This window comes from Puma concolor, chromosome C1 (assembly GCF_028749965.1).
Source record: "Puma concolor isolate L17-30 chromosome C1, mPumCon1.1.hap2, whole genome shotgun sequence".
In the NCBI taxonomy this organism is placed as follows: Eukaryota; Metazoa; Chordata; class Mammalia; order Carnivora; family Felidae; genus Puma; species Puma concolor.
The window spans coordinates 168,669,983-168,687,838 of NC_141674.1; the positions used below are offsets into that span (position 1 = coordinate 168,669,983).

The 17,856-nt window shown below is 38.9% G+C and overlaps 1 protein-coding gene and 1 long non-coding RNA gene across 12 annotated transcripts in view; one reads left to right on the forward strand and one right to left on the reverse strand.

The window, feature by feature from the left end:
* Positions 1-17,856, reverse strand: part of ZNF385B (zinc finger protein 385B) — a 429,607-nt gene that overhangs the window by 161,995 nt on the left and 249,756 nt on the right. The gene's annotated exons all lie outside the window — the stretch shown is intronic.
* The window catches only part of LOC147578570 (uncharacterized), a 71,269-nt gene that overhangs the window by 26,700 nt on the left and 26,713 nt on the right, over positions 1-17,856 (forward strand). For all 5 annotated transcript variants that reach the window (XR_015255367.1, XR_015255368.1, XR_015255364.1 and 2 more), the window contains exon 2: positions 9,758-9,818. This is a non-coding gene — a long non-coding RNA (uncharacterized LOC147578570). The remainder of the gene's footprint in view (positions 1-9,757; positions 9,819-17,856) is intronic.

The following is a 17,856-nucleotide window of genomic DNA, read 5'->3' on the forward strand; positions in this document are numbered from 1 at the left end:
GCTGATATTCTAACCCTCAAAGTAATGATATTAGGATGTGGGGCCTTTGGGACCTGATTAGGTCATGGAGGTGGAACCCTCATGAATAGAATTAGTGCCCTTATAAAAGGACCCCAGAGAGATCCCTTGCTCCTTCCACTGTGTGAGGTCATACAAAAAGACAGCCATCTAGGAAGCAAGGCCCTCACCAGAAACCAAATATTTTGATGCCTTGGTCTTGGATTTCCCAGTTTCTAGAACTGTGAGAAATAAATTTCTGTTATAAGCCACTCAGTGTATGCTATTCTCTTGTAGCAGCATGAAGAGACTAAGACAATGTTGAATACCAAAATGTAGCCATATACTTATATTACCCCAGCATCAAGGGGTAAAGCCAAATGCCAGTTAAATGTGAGAATTGATTTGTGATTTGGAAGCACAGATGGACAGTACTGAGGTACCAAGCTCAGGAAGATTTCCAGAGGTCAACCTTCCTTTTCAAAGCCTGATTGTCTTCCATCAGGTACTACAGAACAATGAGAAGTGTGCTTAAGATCCATTATATTGGTAGCATCTTCTGTTTACTCACCCAGCACTTCACTTTTCATAGAATACCTTTTACTGTGGAGGGTAAATGGCAGTTTTCCTCTGAATTTTAAAATAGTATATCATGTATAATTCATAAAAACTGCCAGTAGCATCAACATCCTCTTCTGGTATTTGTCCTACTTAAGAAATGTCACACATTAGACTTCTGTGATAGGTGTTATGCCTATTATTGGATGTAACTGACCTTGCCCCACTGTCCCTTCCATTACTACCAACAACCATTTGGACATTAAAGATTTTTTTTTTTTTTTTTTTTTTTTTTTTGCTGACAACATCACTAGCCATTCTTTTCTTGGTACGCTTTTACTGTTGTCATAGAGACATGGAAACAGCTGAATAGAGTTTTCACATGTGGAGTTCCTGAAGGAGGCAGGATATGAACCATACTACTATCTGTTACAGAATTTGTTTCTAAATGATTACATCAAGGTCAGGCTCTTGCCCTTGGATTTGAAGGAATGTTCAAGGACAACAAGAATCGTTTCTACCAGGAAGTCTCATTTGGAGGGTGACTGCAGTACTTCTCAAAGTATGGTCCCTCTACCAGTTGCATTGGCATCACTCACCAACTTATTATAAATGCAACTTGTTGTGCCCTGTGATGGTTCACCAGCCAGTTAGCTGGCAAAAGGTGATTTCTGGGTGTATCTGTTGAGGGTGTTTCTGGAAGAGATTAGCATTTGAGTCAGTAGACTGAGTAAAGAAGATCTGCCCTCACCAATGTGGGGGGTATAATCTAATCTGTTGAGGACCCACATAGATGAAAAAATGGAAGAAAGGTGAATTCTCTCTCCTTGAGCTGAGACATCCATCTTTGGCCCTTGGACATTGGAATTCTAGTTCTTGGATCTCCGGATTTGGACTGAACTGTATCATTGGCTTCCCTACTTCTCCAGCTGTAGACAGCAGGTCATGGTACTTCTCAGCCTCCATAACCATGTGAGATACTTCCTATTATAAAACTCCTCGTGTCTCTCTCTCTTTTTTTTTTTTTTTTTTTAAATTTTTGTTTTCAACGTTTATTTATTTTTGGGACAGAGAGAGACAGAGCATGAACGGGGGAGGGGCAGAGAGAGAGGGAGACACAGAATCGGAAACAGGCTCCAGGCTCTGAGCCATCAGCCCAGAGCCCGACGCGGGGCTCGAACTCACAGACCGTGAGATCGTGACCTGGTTGAAGTCGGACGCTTAACCGACTGCGCCACCCAGGCGCCCCTCTCTCTCTTTATATACACGATTGGTTCTGCTTCTCTGGAGGTCCCATCCCAGGCCCATTAAATCAGAAACTCTGTAGGCTGTGTTTTAACAAGTCCTCTAGGTGATTACAAGGTATGCTAAAGTGTGAGAACCACATCTTTATTAGACATTCTCCTGTCTATAAAAGGTAGTATTGATGAGAATATTAAAGTACTCAAGAACCTGGAGATAACCTGAATAAAAGATGCCCTACATAGGGGTATTTGAAAATCTAAGGTATAGAACAGTTTTTAGAACTGAGTTTGGACTGTATATAGTACCACAGGAGAGGTACTTATTAAAAATACATAAGCCTTGGTCCCACCCAAAACTAGTGAATCAGCATTTGACTCAGGGCCAATTGCCTCTTAAAGGGCACACCAGACAGTTCTGAGGCACCAAGTACGACAACCATAGAATAAAGTATAGCTTATGTTAACATCAGTTATCTCTGGGTGATGGGATTGAGAATGATCTTCAAAATCTATACACTTTAGGCATTTTTTTGAGTTGGTTGTTATGTCATACATTACTTTTATAATCAGAAAATAACAAGGCAATTATTTTAAAAGAATAAAAGCAGACAGAAGAGCATAAAATCACGTTGGTGACCAGAGAACTTGAGGGAATGATATATTTTCTTTACATTATTTATAACAGAATGGTGAAAAGCTTAGATTCCTGCATAGGACTCCTGGGTTCAAATCCTAGAGGCTCTTATGAACCATGTCATTTTCCTCCCCAAAGCTTCAGTTTCCCCATCTCATAAGCAGAGATAGTAATAATAGAGTCTATTTCACAGGGGTTTTTGTGAGAATCATATGAGTACTTGGTATAGTGCTTAGCACATAATGAGAATTCAAAATGTCCGCCATTAGTAGCATGAGGACATCTATGTTTTATGGTTATTTCTGGCACTATGTTTTATGGCTATTCTTAGCTCTGTTTTCTATGAGCCACATACTGATCAATCAATCCATTTATCTTGTAATGCTTTAAAAAACGGGCTATGAGCAGCACTTCCAACAATAGCCAAATTATGGAAATAGCCTAAATGTCCACCAACTGATGAACAGATAAAGAAATTGTGGTTTCTATACACAATGGAATACTACATGACAATGAGAAAGAATGAAATATGGCCTTTTGTAGCAACGTGGATGGAACTGGAGAGTGTTATGCTAAGCGAAATAAGTCATACAGAGAAAGACAGATACCATATATTTTCACTCTTATGTGGATCCTGAGAAACTTAACAGAAGACCATGGGGGAGGGGAAGGAAAAGAAAAAAAAGAGGTTAGAGAGGGAGGGAGCCAAACCATAAGAGACTCTTAAAAACTGAGAACAAACTGAGGGTTGATGGGGGGTGGGTGATGGGTATTGAGGAGGGCACTTGTTGGGATGAGCACTGGGTGTTGTATGGAAACCAATTTGACAATAAATCTCATATAAAAAAAAAAAACTGGTATGATTCTAAGTAGAAGACGTCCCACTTCATGGATAATAACTCTTCGGCCTCATCCCCGGCTTCCACCTTCTCATCTGACTCTGGTCTCTTGCCATGACTCTCACTCTCCTTCCTCTTGACAAAAAGCCAGATCTTAGATTTTTTTCCATTCAGTGCCCAAAGCCTTCATGTTTCCACTTTTCCCCTTTAAGTTTGGTGTCTGTTACCTCTGCCATATTTATTTGACTCCAAAAGGTGGCAACTGCCGATTATCACTACATTTAACAAATATTTGCTAAATTATCTTAGAATTAAAGTTCAACATCACCAGCTATTTTTTTTTTCATCTTGGACATAATTAGTGATTTGGGTTTCTGAAACTCTGTTAAACAGAACACTTCTGAGCCTCAGATTAAGCACCAATTAAAAAAAATATCATTTCCGGGGCGCCTGGGTGACTCAGTCAGTTGAGCGTCTGACTTCGGCTCAGGTCATGATCTCACGGTTCCTGAGTTCAAGCCCCGTCTCGGGCTTTGTGCTGTCAGTTGGAGCCTGGAGCCTGCTTTGGATTCTGTGTCTCCTTCTCTCTCTGCCCCTCTCCTGCTTGTGCTCTGTCTCTCTCTGTCTCAAAAATAAATAAACATTAAAAAAAAAATCATTTCCAGGTTTGTGCATCAAGGGCAGGGACCGATTCTGTGCCTGACGAGGACTTGCCCGTAGCTGCTGCTTGTCAGGTCCAGAGCCTAGCTATGCTGCTCTTTTTCAAAGAGAGATTCATATGCGTCAGTCAAAAGCTTAGCACTTGACTGGGATTTTTTTTTTTCCTAGATTTAATCAGACAATTGTAAAACATTGACAATAGGAGTTTAGGAGAGAAACTGGTCAACTTTGTACTTTCTGAAGCACTTTTATATTGGAAACAAATACTTTAAAGCAGTGTTTTTCAGATTTTACCATGCACAAGAATCACCTGGGGGTTTGCTATAGATTGAATGTTGTGTCCCCCCAACAAATCCATATTTTGAAATCCTAGCCCCTACGGTGATGGTATTGGGAGGTGGGACTTTGGGGAGGGGATTAGGTCATGAGGATGGAGCCCTCACTAACGGGATTAGTGCCCTGATAAAAAGACCCCGGAGAGCTCCCTCATCCCTTCTGTCTTGTGAGACTAGTCTGTGAGGAAGTGGGTCCTCCCCAGACACCAAATCTCCCCGCCTCTAAAATTGGGAGACATAAATTTCTTTTGTTTATAAGCCACCCGGTTTGTGGTATTTCCTTTATAGCAGCCCAAATGGAGTAAGACAAGGGCTTATTCAAACACAGCTTGCTGGTTCCACCTCAGTTTCTGGTTTAGCAGGCCTAGCATGCGGCCTCAGAATTGCCATTTCTAAGGTTCCCATCACAGGTTCCCAGGTGATGCTGACTGCTAGCTCAGAAAATTCACTCTGAGAACTTCTTTAAAAGAATCTATTCATAGGAATCTTGAGAACTCAGTCCCCCTAGAAGGGGAGGAGAGTTAGTACTAGCTATGCTAGGAACTCTCCAGTCACACTTTTCTGTCTCTTTCTTTTCTTCCTCCTACACACTGAGTACTCAGATAGTACTCAGATTTGCCAATTCCAGCCTGAGGAAGTGACCACTCTCATGCTTACTAAATTTCAGAGAAACTTATCATGAAGAATCAAAGAAATGTTTAACTCTTGCCTTAAAAGACTCATCACCAGTTTACTGATGATGATAGATTTTTGTTTTTGTTTTTGTGTTTTGTTTTGTTTTTTTTGAGAGGGGGAGAGGGGCAGATGGGAGAAAGAAAGAGAGAGAGAGGGAGAGAGAGAGAGAGAGAATGAGCAGGGGAGGGGCACAGAGAGAGGGAATCAAATGCAGGCTCCAGGCTCTGAGCTGCCAGCATAGAGCCCAATGCAGGGCTCGAACCCACAAACCATGAGATTGTGACCTGAGCTGAAGTCGGATGCTCAACTGACTGAGCCACCCAGGCGCCCCAGTTCAATTCATTTGCTATTATTTTCTAGTATCTTCTGGCTGATTTGTCTTCTTACTTTTAATTTTGCTATCTTCTTCTGACCATGGCACTCTTCCCCTAAAACCGGGAGATACAGGGAATAAAAACTGATAGTATCTCCTTTCATTGCCTGAGCTTCTCTGGGCATGGGAATTGCGGGGGGGGGGGGGGGGGGCAGGCACAGCCATGTTATTCCTGAATAAGAGACCAAGGAGAAGCAGGAAAGCACTGGACTTGGTTTTCTTGCCCATAAAAAGTCTACACTCCCAGGGCCAGCAATGACAAAGCACCCCTACATACCTTGCCTTCAGCAGCCCCCAGATGCTAATTGTAACCTGCTCATTCTTCCCTTCCACTTAGAGTAGACACAGTTACCATGCTTAGGAAAGTAGCCTAGCCAGAAGGGTGGAGGGTTTTGTTTTACACTAAATTTTTGCTTCAAAGCTCAGAGAATGTATCACACAACCGCTGTGAAAGAGTGCCTGGGGTGTTTACTAACACAATATTATAAAAGTAAAACATAATTAAAAAAAAAAAAAAGAACTGGATGACTGGGCCCCAGAACAAAACTGAACCACAAATTATCACCTCATACCTATAATTACCACAGTAATTTGAGTGTGGAAGAGATGCCAAATGATTCAGGCCAACCAGGTTAGATCCCCCTGCCGTGTGGGTGAACTTTTCAGGTGCATCTCAGCATTGCATTGCTGTGAATATCAAAAGCACAGCAAGGGTCCCCACAAAGCTGGCAACAGCCAATAAACTCAGGGACTCACAGGCTTCCAGGAGCAAAACATACTCAGCATTTGGTTTACCTAAATGATTTCTTCTATTAGGTGAATGGTTTTCACTCTTTTACTACCTTCTTTAGTGACCCCTTTTCTACTGTGATGTTCAACATGTATCCCCAAAAGTTCTGGCAGAAGTTGGGTAACCAAGTTTTGCCTGATTTCTGTCCTGTCCTCCTGACTCTGCTAAGAACCCCTGTGAGGATCTGGAAGCATCTCCTGCAAACCTCTACAGCCCCACAGAATACAGATGAAATAGCAACACGATACCACATTGATTTGTAGCAAGAACAATTACTATTAAGACACTAGGATTCAATTCTAAATTTTTCTCTAGTCATTCAGTTGAAAGATAGATTTATTTATAGAGAAGGAGGTATACGCTCACTGTAAACCAGCCTGTAAATAGATTTCCGCCAATTGTAAATATTAGACCTGGTTCTTTGAAGGTTATTCTCTCCAAACTAGGTAGTGTGTATGAAATATACACATAAAAAATGAATCAAAGTTCCATTAACCTTAAAAACTATTATTAAGTATTCAGTCAGTACGATGTGACATATTGTGGCATAATAAAAAGACACTGGAGCCAGAAAGATATGGGATAAAATTCCAGTTCTGTTATTTACTAGCTATGTGGCCTTGGCAAGTGTCTCAACTTCTCTGATTGTCAGTTTCTGATTTTTTTAAAAGAAATTTAAAAAATTCTAATAGTATATTTCAGGGTAACTGTTAGGTTTAGATACTGACTACTTAACTTCCTGTTCTGTGTCTCATGAATGATTAGCAAAAATTAGAACTGTTTTCCCTTTGGGGGCACTTGGGTGGTACAGTCAGTTAAGGGTCTGACTTCGGCTCAGGTCATGATTTCACAGTTCGTGGGTTAAGCCCCGTGTTAGGCTCTGTGCTGACAGCTCAGAGCCTGGAATCTGCTTCAGATTCTGTGTCTCCCTCTCTCTCTTCCCCTCCCCTGCTGGCGGTCTGTCTCTCTCTCCCTCAAAAATAAATAAAACATTAATAAAAAAAATAAAAAAAAGAACTGTTTTCCCTTTGAAATTCTCTAGACACAGAGATAAACATTTCTTGTTCACCTAACCAAGTTAGATTTTCCCTGGTTGCAAAATCTCAACTGTGAATCCTCCCACCCGTAACCTGTCTAGTCGTTCTTATAAAAGACAAGAGAAACCACTCTGTAGAGAAACACTCTGGTCTTCAGATCTGGGGTGCTCTCCCTATGGCAAGAGCCTTAATAAAATTGATTTCCTTGTTTTCTCGTTTTTGTCTTTGACGATATCATATATACAAAAGTGCCTGACATATTATTTGGAAGTTTTCATTAAGGACCTTTTATAAATAGTGCCCTGAGATTAAACCATAAATTGTACAAAGATGAGCAGAATGCAACTTCTGCACTGGCATCTGTGAATCTAGTAACAATTCTATAGATTTATGATGCTAAAATCTTATTTTTGCAAAACTACCCTAACTCCCATCATGATAAGCTAATTTTGACAGATTAGTAAACAATATGAATTAGCTCAAACTACTTTAATGGGAACTTTACAGTCATCTAGTCATAAAAACTATAAATAGAGTTGAACTTTCATATGCATACCAATTCTGTAAGACTTAGTTGAGATGGCTCCATTTTCATGAAGTCTTCTCTAATTTCTAATTGCTACAGTCAGAAATAACCCTCTGGTCTCTGTGGTCCAGCTTGCATTCTTCCTTACTTTTTCTAATACAACTTTCACATTGTGCTTTACATTAGTCTTAGTTGTGTACATGTCTGGTTTTCTCCCTAGATTTTATTTTGCTTGGGACTACATACTGTGTCTTATTTTCTCTGGCATAATGACTTAGGCAGAGGAAATATTCAATTAGTGTTTGCTGAATTGAGTCTATAATACTTTTTGATGCCTGGATCATACTAATCAGGCAGTGTGCATACGAATACTTCTTCATAAAATGTCAGAGTCACACTGAGAAGACTAAGTAATCAGGAAAGGATAATAGAGAAGGGGTTAAAAAAAAAGGAAAGGGGAGCGTGAAAAGAATACTAACAATGCATTGAGAAGTCTAAGAAGGTAAAATTGCACAAGAAACAAATGCATCATGAGTAACTTAAATAGAGAGCACATTATTCCAACTCTTCATCTTTACTACACAAAGGTTGGGATAAGGCAGACTATAGTCAAGGTCTTTAGAAATTTTACCTATACTGACAGGTCATAATCAGGAAGTGATAATAATGGTAAGGCTGTGATACACAATGTTCCTTTCAACAGCAGGTTATCAGTGGAATGCTAATATATCTTAGCAACATACTCTGACAGGGGGATGGGGGAAGGGAGCCCCTCATTTATACCTCATCAATTTCTATGGTGTAAATATTTCCAACGTGGCTGATTTTAAGGTATCAACAAATTACTTAATGTAAGGTTGGGAAGAGATGCACAAAACTGGCTGACTCAAGTCAGCAAAGCTGGTTCCATCACACTATGGCCACTTCCCTTTCTCCTCACCTTCCTTCCTTTACTTCCTTCCAAGGAAGAGGAATGGAGTGTAGCAGGTCTAGGGAAAGGGCAACAATGGAATAGAACTTCACATAGAGCTTTTCTTCTCAGTTTCCCCTTTGGATTGTGCTTTGGTGATAATGGATCACCTCCAATTCATCCTCTCCATCTCACTTTTCAGTGCAACCTGAAAATCCAAGAATCACTTTGGAAATAAAATGAAACCTACCATTTTCTTTTAGGCTACTGATGAAAATGTTAGGAAGATTTGATTCATGATAAATGTTACTCTCAATCTGACAAAATGATGAGAGTTTAGCTTCCCTGAATCTTAAAGAAACTGTAAAATTATACATGAGAAAGACTGAAACCACTGCCTTAGTATTTTTAGCTTCTTCACTGTTATATTAAGCAGTAACTTTGTAGCTACAAGCTACAATTGTTGAGCCAGTATTTGCTTGTCAAAAATCTGTGTGCTTGTTTTCTCTTAATACAAAATATGCTGAGATACAATGAAAAAATATTAGCATGGTTCTGAGCATTTAGATAAATTCGTAAGGTCTCAAAGACCCATGGATAGGAATGAATCAGATCTCAAGGTGTGCAGCTATTAATAAAAATGTAACACAACAACCCATCTCCAGAACTTGTTCAGCATCATCACTACCAGATGCACCATCACCCTTACATCTTTTAGCCTCACTTGGGCCAGTGTAAACACTAAGCTCATGGAGTTTCCTGGATTTATCTTTGAAGATAGGCAGATGAAATCTAGCTTTTTGCAGCAGATACTTTGTGGCTTCTAATGACACTGGAGAATCCTTAAGAAAATCTTCCTGGAATAACTGAAAAGCAGACCAAAATTAAAAATAAACCTGATTTTCTAAATTTGGGAAAGAATGTCTTGGGAGAGCATCCTCCCAGGAATGGTTCTAAAAGTTATTTTGATTCCAACTCTACATTTTAGAACCTTACAGAAGTTATTTATGTTCTTGTTCTGCGTTTTCAGAGCCTTGTATCATTTTAAGATACATATATAGGAATAAGGATTTTAAATCACAACTAGCTGGGTAATCTTTCTATTTTCCCACTTGTACAACTGACACACTGGAGTGTGGTCTGGCACAATTTTCTATAACTGGCATTGTCAATTAACAGGAGACAGAAAGAAGACTGGTCTGCTCTCTGGAAGAACAGCAGCGGTAGCAAGGACTCAGAGGTTAGCACAGTGCCTGGCGAAGAGAGGGACGTGCTTACATAGCTGGGGCCTGCAAGGGCCAGTTCTGCACTATCATCATTATTTTCAGGGCTTCTCTGGGAGCCTGCAGTGGGCATATACATGGGAAAGTCCTAAAAATTTAGATTTGTTTTCAATTAATAAGCACGAACAACAGAATAAATTTGATGTTGATACTTAAAATGTTAACACTCAACATGCAAAATGTTGTGATGTACAGGGCTTAACTAGGTCTCCAAATACAATGGCTCTGAGTTTCAGCACGGAAACTGGAACAGAAAATTAAGACTCATTAGATAGCCTTTTCTAGAGTGCCCTGAAAATTTAAAGAACCAATCCAAGAACTCAAGAATATATGAAGGTTTGAAAGAAAAGTTTAGTGGGCAGTTGCCTGTTTTGGGGGGGTGGGGTGGGAAAGAGGTGCCCAGAAGCTGAGCCTTAGGTCTCCCTGAAGAATTTGCACCTTTCTAGTCTCGGTGGGAGGTAAATTCCACACCTCACTAAAAAAGCCTGTTATGGACTGAATGCTTATGTCCCTCCAAAATTCATATGGTGAAACCCTATCCTTCAAAGTGATGGTGTTAGCAGGTAAGGCCTTTGGGAAGTAATCAGGGTTAGATGAGGTCATGAGAGTAGAGTTCTCATGAACGGGATTAGAACCCTTTTAAGGGTCACAGGAGAGCTTGCTTCCTCTCACCACTCTTGAGGATACAATGCGAAGACAGCAGTCTGCAACCCAGGAGAGGGTTCTCACCAGAACCTTACCACTCTTGCACCTTGATCTCAGACTTCCAGCCTCCACAAGTGTGAGAAAGAAGTTTCTGTTGTTTATAAGCTACCCAGTCTATGGACTCCTGTTATACAGCCCCAAAGGACTAAGCCAGAACATATAACTTAGGCTCAGCCAGTTAGAAATAGCTCATCCCCTTCCTGTGCCTTCCACACCCAAATCTTGAGCTGGTGATGTCAAGAAGCAGAAATGGGGAGAAGCCATTTTGGAGAGGGCAGCAGGAGCGGCACTTTACATCCAATCTCCAGGAGCAGGTGGGGCCAGCAAGATGTCTCCTGGAAGGATGCAGCTGTAGTGCCCAGGGCTTACTGGCACCAGCAGCCCTTCTCTTACTTACTAGATGGATCCCATGACATGAATCTAGGCTCTGTGTCTAGCTTTTTCCTAAATGTGGTTCTACAGGCTTCCTTGTGATTCTCTGGGCCTCCCCAATGCTTTTTCAACACATTTCTTTTCTGCTATAAACAGCCAGTTAGTTTTGTGGCTAGCAACTAAAACTCCCTGATTATTACAAAACAAATTACGGCCAGAAAGTTTATTTCTCAAAAATGCTCACTTGTTAACCACCCCTAAATTAGACAACTTCTGTTTCCTTCTAAATGGGCTTTCATATGCAACCATATTTTTTAAATTGAATGACAGTTATTTTTATGCTTTTCTGAAGATGAAACCTCCTTAGGTTTACTAGAACCAGCCCAAGAATCTTCTATTTCATCATCTTTTCCTTGCCCTCCCCACCTCTCATTTGTCAGAGTAAATGAGGAGTAAAATTTATCTGATAATTCCTATAAACCTTCCTTTACTCCTCTCTTCTAGGTATTTGGCATTCTTTTGCTGCCTCAACCTAATCTGAGGCCCCCATGCATCCAACCCCTCAATCCCATTGCCCGTGTTTAATCACAGGCATCTTGTAGTGATTCCTCTCAGGAGCTATCCAGAGGCTCCCTAGATATCCCCAGCTCTGTGGTCCATCTCTCCTTCAGATAATGTTTACTGCGAAGTTTCAAATTGGGGAAGTGATTCTTCCACTGCTATATGAAGTAGATAACTCCTAAGTGCCCAAGCATTCTAATGATTGTTTGGTGCCCCAAACACTAGGTGCTCTGTCTTTCCAATTCACTCCCAAATAACTTGTCAATTTTTGTTTGAAGACTAGTACAGACCCCCTGGCCCCTCTAACAGAATATGAGCGGGACTCCTAGAGTGAATGAAAGCTGGCGATTAGCAGTGGTATGGGGGAAAAACAAACAAAGCAAAGTACAGCAAAAATTATTCCCACACATTTTGAAGTTGCTGTGGGATGATACTCTGGATTCAAGCTTTGGAAACATTTTGTCACAGAATAACCCATCTTGGTGTGGAGGTGGAATGGTTCATCAGGCAGGAACCCTGGTGAAGTTGGCAATTTTCACCAAAGAATATCGACCTGATCTCCTAATCATAACTTTTTCAGATGGATTTGTTTGCAACCAACAATCCTGAATGCCTATCTATCTAGGCCCTAGCCAGAGGGTGTATGTAATCTTAGACCCCCTGTCAAGCAGTTTAGTTAAAAATCTGGTTGAGATAGGTGATATTTGGGGATGACTGTTTAAATGATTTCTTCTACATGTTCTGAGTGATATTTTAGAATAGGCAAAAGATTACCTTACTGGATCATAATTTTCTGTCTTTTTACAGATTTACTTTTGCTGTGTTTTGTCAGAAAGTCTTCAGCCTCAGGGTGCCTGGGTGCTCAGTTGGTTAAGTGTGCAACTTCGGCTCAGGTCATGATCTCATGGTTTGTGAGTTCAAGCCCCATGTTGGGTTCTGTGCTGACAGCTCAGAGACTGGAGCCTGCTTCAGATTCTGTGTCTGCCCTCTCTCAGCCCCTCCCTCCCACTCATGCTCTCTCTCTCTGTCTCTCAAAAATAAATAAACATTAACAAAATTTTTAAGAAAGACTTCAGACTCCATGGAGGAGAAGTAACAAATAATAAAAATAAAATCCATTACCACAATTCTTCAGGAGTGATGGTATGGACATTTTTGAGTTTCAGACACTGATTGTCTCCTACATGAAACTTTATGTGAGAGATGCCTTTTAGTCATGTCTCTAGTGTATATAAGGAAACCTCTGCTTTTCCTGCAGGTGTCTCTCTTCTTTAACAGTAAACTGGTAACTGATATGTATTCCATTTTACTTTGCCTACTGGGGAGTTCAGATACAAGAATGAGCCTCAGAGTAAGACTAGGAAGGAACTTATTGCTTGATTATTCACATTTTTCCCTCTGACCTTACTTACCTTTAAGATATGTAAGGGTATGTGTATATGTGTATACAAATATTCTTGAATGTGTGTATTTGTTTATTTTTAAAGTGTGTATATACTTTTGTAAAATTTACTTATTTATTTTGAGGAGGGGAGAGGCAGAGGGAGAGGGACAGAGACAATCCCAAGAAGAGATCCCACGGCCCAGGGATCATGACCTGAGCCAAAATCAAGAGTCAGATGCTCAACTGACTGAGCTACCTAGGCATCCCTAAAATGTGTATACTTATAATATATTATAGTAATTTTTATTTATAATTCAACCATTATTTTCTTATGTATTCACATCAGAAGCTGCACTAAATCCTTTGTGGGAAAGAGTATATGAATAAGTATATAAACATATGAGTAAATGTGGCCAAATAGTATGTTAGGGAAAACTTGAGCTCTGATTACTACCAACTGTAATGGTAAGCATATTCTATTGTGTGTGGGAGACACTTCATGGGTGAGAAGGTAAGAAAGCACAAGGTAAAACTTCTGACCTCGAGTCTTGAAATCTAACTGAGATGTTTGTGAATATGTAGGCACGCCAAGTAGCACTGTCTGTCCTACTTCAGAAAGGAAGAAAATCAAACAGACAAAAGGTCCATCTCCACAACTGTGTCCCCCCTCTGTCATCCCTAGTGAAGTCCAGGCAGACTCACGACTCCCTCGAAATCCAGGATGCTTCTGTCCAAAACAACATTTCAAGAGTTGTTAATCTAGATATCATTTTGACATGTAGCACAAAGGGAAAGTTATTTTATTTTTCAGGGACTTTTGATTGTATATTTTAAAACACTTCAAAATTTTCAATTTTTTAAAATCATGACTTAATGAGAAATACATTTTACTTCAGTTTTGAATGTATATGTACCCACAACTAAAACATGAGTTTTACAAAACACTATTGATCCTTTCTATTTGTGACATACTCTATTTTTAACTTATTTTGTTCCATTTCATTTCCTAAAGCATCCTTATTATGACCCAGTGAATTAAGGTTAGCATAAATAACACTGTTTTAAGAAAATAGGAAGTTCAAATTTCCAAGGGGCAAATGTTTTAATTTTCTGAAGGAAAACTATTCTTTTAAAGATCAAAGACTATTACGCCAACTTCAGATGGATGCTATAGCATACTGCTTCTTATCTCATTAAGTATTTGCTCAGAAATCCAAAATATGTAGAGTTGAGTCATGCAACTCTTCCCGAGAGGAGAAAATACATCCCCAAGTCGTATTCCCAGTAGGAACACATCAACCCACACATGCAAATCACATTTCAAATGCCTTTAGTATTAGTGTCTTCAGATTCTAAATGTGGGCTTGACTTATAATTCCCTCTCTCTCTAGCCTTGCTTTTAATTAAAGAATATTTTTATGTATGCATTTAATTCAGTAATTCTGAGAACTGCATCATTATTGACTAATCAGTGATGACCTTAATCTTAGATTTCTACATAGAAAAAAAAATTGTTCAGGAAACAAAGGCAAAAAAACACTTCTTTCATTTACTGATACTATAGTTAATAACCCAAGTTAAATAAAGAATCTGGAAAGTACGTTGCTACTATTATTAATAACTGCTCAAACAATCAAATTGTGAATGGAAATATTTCCAATTTGCGAACATAACCCTTAGACTTATTCATGCCAGAAACGTCTTAGCTGGGTCTTAACATTCCCTGGGAAAATAAGTAAGTTATAGTTTTTTTTTTTTCCACCATGTCAACTCTAAGATAATTCTAACTTAATTCTTACTGTGTATTTGCAGTTCCAGATCACATTGGACAGAAACCACTACTTTTAACAGATGGTTCTATTCTAGCCACAATCATATCACATTAACTTCCCAGTCTACCTATTAATATCCCACCAAATTAGAGCTTGGTGAGCTTCTGGCAGGTTTATGACAGTCCCTAAAACCTGCAATTTTAAGTAATTATAGAAATTCTGGGCAGGAAGCCCTCGAAAAAGATGATCAGCTTCATTCTGTTCTTTTGAAATTTTGAGACCATCCCAACCAAAGTGAGAGTTCTTTCTTCTATTTTAACTTGGAGAGAAGAAAGGATATTAGCATGAAGGATCACTCACTGTGTGACTGGAACCATACTAGGTCTATCACATGTGTGATCTCATTTAAGCCTTATATCTTGATGTAGTAGGAATTACTATCTCCTTTTTACAGAGGGGAAAGTAAGGCTCAGAAAAACTAAGTAAGTTGATCAAGGACAGAGGGTGCATGTTAGAGTCGGGGTCTGACCGAGAATCTGCAGAAACTAATGCTTGTCTGTCTGCTCTCCGAGTAGGGGGCTGCAGCTGGCCCCACAGACTCACAAGAGCTGGTGGTGCATGTCTCTTCCCAACTCCACGTTCAGTGAGGTCACACCAGTATCTTAAAATCAGCCACAGTGGGAGTATTTAGACCATACAAACTGGCAAACACTACAAACCAGGGCATTCTTCTTTAGATAGTCATTTACCAGCACACCACTACCTATAACATTCATATTTAGTATCTCACAAATGCCATGATTGGATGTTTCTACTGGTCAGTTTTTTTTTTTTCATTTTCAAAAACAAATAATGAGAATATAAGTATGGTATCTCTCTATATGTGCTTTCCACATTTACTTTCCATGTACCTTTGCCTACAATTAAGAAAAACTTCAGTTATCTAAAAGTAGTTACAACAATATAATAAATCTCCGTATCTTCATGATCCAGACTTAATAATTATCAAAATAGAGCCAACTTTATTTCATTTATGCTCCCCAAACACTTTTTTCTCCCCAGCCGGATTATTACTTTTTTTAAAAAAAAATTTAACTCTTATTTTTGAGAGACAGAGAGACAGAGTATGAGCAGGGGAGGGCCAGAGAGAGAGGGAGAGACAGAATCCGATGCAGGCTCCAGGCTCTGAGCTGTCAGCACAGAGCCCGATGAGGGTCTCGAACCCATGAACTGTGAGATCATGATCTGAACCAAAGTCGGATGCTCAACCGACTGAGCCACCCAAGGGCCCCCACCCCAAGCCAGATAACTTTTAAACAAATCTCAGATATTGTATTACTTTATTTATAAGTAATTGGCTTGCATTCTTAAAAGATAAGCTCATTTTAAAACGTTATAACACCATTATCATACTTTAAAATTATCAGTAATTCCTTAACATCTTAATACCCTGTCTATATTCCACTTTCCTTGATTTCCTCAAAGCTGTCTTTTATGATGTTACTTTGTTCAAATCAACCAAAGTCCACCTATTACACTTGGACAAAATGTCTCTTCAATATTAATTTATCTTAATCTGTTCATTAGCTTATTATTTTTTTATAGCCTTACCCTCCTTTTTCTCATATCATTTATTTGTAGAAGAAATTGAATCATCTATCCTATAGAATGCCTTAACTTTTGGATTTTGCTGACTGGATTCCATGTTATCACATAAAATGTCCCTCTTTCTTCTGTATTTTTTGGAAATTGACACTTAGACCTAGAGGCTATGTTCTACTTTTTAGCAAGTATATTTCATGGATAGGATTGTGTAATTGCTACTTGTATAATACTTGTTGTCTCTTTTTTTGTAATTAATGGGTTTTGGTATTCCCAGTCTAAGCTCTCTCTTGTAAAGACTCCTCATCAACCCTTCACCCCCAAATGGTTTGCACATCCATTGATGATCATTTCCTAAGGTGATTATTTCAAAAAGGGCTGCAAAATAATGGTGGCTTAGTTTTTTTCATGACTTTTGTAAGTATTGGCTGGAATTTTTACAAAGTAGACATTTTTCTTACCAACTCTTTGGTTAACCTGAATTACAATTTGTCAGAAAAGGCAAGATAAATATTTGTTTCTTCCCTTTATCAACCATTTTTTAGAATGACTTTATGCCCTCATATCCTTGACTCAAAGAAGTTTTTGGTTTTCACTCTTTGATTCATTATGCATTCATGGGTTTTAGTATATTGATGTGTTCTAATACATTTCAATTTTTTTTATTCTGTCAAATTGGCTCCTGTGTCCTTCTGACACAACTCCAGTAGTTTTTGATAGTTTCCTTGCTTTCTGCACATTCCAAGCTCTTGTACATTTACTGCCCCAGTCTTAGAAATAGACACTTTTTCTGAAGAGCCTGATTTCTTGTGGTGGGAAATTGTTCTGCCCACCATTTAAAGAAATTCTATCTCAACTCAGGAGAGATTCTCAACCAGAACACTCTGAGCCCTCATAGGCTACCGATGAAGTACAAAGTACTAGCAGCCAGTATTGAACTATTTCTTAGAGCAAAAGTTGCCATCTTATTACAGGATCTGTTGGGTTATATGTGTACAATACAATCTTTACCATATCCTAACTCTTTATTGATTGCCTCAAGCATATTAATGAATGACTGTCTACTAGACTACACACATTTTATATATTAGTAGAGAATGGGGCAGATCCAGGTTTTCTGGGATCTGAAGTCTAATTGGGAAGGGGACTCTCTTTTAGAAATAAATGTAAAATTTCAAAAAAAAAATTAAACAAGAAAGTGAATATTTACTTGACAAAAAATCAATGCAAATTATAAGTGTAAAACGGCTAAAAATCACAAAAATCACAAAATATGAAAAATAACATGATTTTATTAAATTATTCCCACTTCTGGTTTTGTACTCTTTCAATCACCTTTTCTTTTTTTTTTTTTGATCACCTTTTCATATGATAATGATTTTGTGTGTCATTCTATAGATGGATCAGAAAGAGAATACAGTCTTTCCTTCAGTATGGTTGGCCAGATTTTCTTTTAATTCTTCATAGTTGGAATGCACAAAAGCTTGTGACTTAACAAATAAATATTCTATGCTTTGTGCCTGACTCAGGAATTTTTGATAAATCCTATCTGAAGCAATTCACATCAAAAAAGGGAAAAATACATAACATTTATAATTG